This window comes from Myotis davidii, unplaced genomic scaffold (genome assembly GCF_000327345.1).
Source record: "Myotis davidii unplaced genomic scaffold, ASM32734v1 scaffold946, whole genome shotgun sequence".
Taxonomy (NCBI): domain Eukaryota; kingdom Metazoa; phylum Chordata; class Mammalia; order Chiroptera; family Vespertilionidae; genus Myotis; species Myotis davidii.
This window is the reverse complement of record NW_006297395.1, coordinates 1,626,946-1,628,670: the sequence shown is the minus strand read 5'-3', so window position 1 is coordinate 1,628,670 and position 1,725 is coordinate 1,626,946. Positions and strand designations below refer to the sequence as shown.

At 50.8% G+C, this 1,725-nt stretch overlaps 1 pseudogene; it reads right to left on the bottom strand.

Annotated features, from left to right (window-relative positions):
* Positions 1 to 250: 250 nt before the first annotated feature.
* LOC102765441 lies at positions 251 to 1,063 on the bottom strand (annotated as a pseudogene).
* Between the last annotated feature and the right edge of the window lie 662 nt (positions 1,064 to 1,725).

The window sequence follows — 1,725 nt, the reverse complement described above, 5'->3', positions numbered from 1 at the left end:
CATGCACAGTGAAGGACTGTCCTGCCTCAGATACCAGGGGCACCCCGTAACCTACCTTGGACCTAGCAAGGCTGGGAGGGGTACCCTTTCCCTCTGCTACCTTTCTAGTTGGTGCTGATGGCTTGCCAAGAAGTTTAAGTACAGCTGTCGGGACTTCAGGAACTGGGAGGGTCTCAGGAGACCTGCTGCACATCTGCTGCTGGGATCCTTTTCCGCTCAGGCGGATAAGCTTCAGCTAATTTATGGTGAATTATAGGATCTCGTGGCTCAACTGGGTCTGCAAATCACTCATCTTCTTCTTCAACCCAAAGAGGGCTGAGAGGGTGATGGTTTCGGGGTGCAGAGAGCCACGGGCCTCCACGTTGTAGTAAAACCTCTCCTGTTCGCCATTGAGGTCGTATGGAGCCAGGAAATCAGCTTCATCCAGCTCTGAGTACTCGCTCTCTGGCCCCTCCTCTGGCTTGGGGTACATGTGTGCCTCAGGGCAGTGTCGGGATCATATTCAAAAGCCACCCCTGCAGTCGGGTTCCACTTAGCATGTCCCTTGCCAAAGCCCTTCTTGGCATAGGCGCAGAGTCTCAGCTCCTGGCCCTTTCACAGCTTGACGATGAGGATGTCGTCCTGGTCCACGTAGTCCCTGGGGTCATTATCTCGATTCCAGGATGTCCCTGGAATGACCCAGGGGCTGCTGGAGATGAGGTCTCCAGAGGTGACGTGCGGAGTCTGGTCTTCGTTGCACCGCAATTCGAGAGTGAACTCCAATGAGCTTTCGGGACAGAACTCCTCACACGTGCAGTCCCGGGAGTACTGCCGCCTGTCCGCAATGTCATCGCTAGTGAGGGGGATTAATCCAAGCCTGTGAGCGGTGAATTCGTCATGAAGGACAGGAATTGGCGTCAATCTGAACCCAGTCAATGGCTGTTATGGGCACCTCGCGATGCCCTCCGAATAGAATTGGCCACCGTTAGGTCCGTATTCTCGATGATGAACTTAACATTCTCGTTGTGAGCTCCGTGACCCGCACTGTGGGCTGATTGGCGTAGGGCATCACACTCCGCCTCCTGGTGGACTGCTGGCCTCAACCCTGCAGCGTATCCCCCGCCCAAGTGCCTCTTAACTTGTTCAGTAGGCTCCTAATGGGTCTCACAAATGTTTCCTTCTGTTCCCCAGTTCATCCCACAACTATATAGCTCCCTGCTATCAGTATTGACACTTCTTAGTTGTAGAAGTGTCATCCTTACCCCTTCTGATGTGTTATCGCTGGTATTGATTGGAAACCACACGTAATTCCACTTCAGTAGTAGTCTTCATGTTGAAGGTAGAGAAATGGACTGAGAGCTCCCAATCTGTCTTAAACCCCATTATGTTCCCAAACTGAGTTTCCTACAACCGCTTCTTCTTGTGCCTTTTATAGATTTACAGTTAGGACTGCCACTATGTTCTTCTCTGCCTGTGGCTCTAGCCTGACAGGTTTACAAAGATTGAAAGCCTGGGTGGATCCCACTGTCAACAAACCCAAGTATTTCAAACTTGAAGCCATGATGACTCAGTCCCTTCATTTTTCAGCAAACGTTTATTGAGCACCTACTATACCGGGGACTCAGGGATGAATATGGCAGTTCTTTCTAAAAGCTCTCAAAGTATTGGAGAAAAGTTGGGCATAACAAAGGTCAACAATTCCCATGAACAAACTGACTTGAAATCACAGCAGAGAAGGTGCCGATT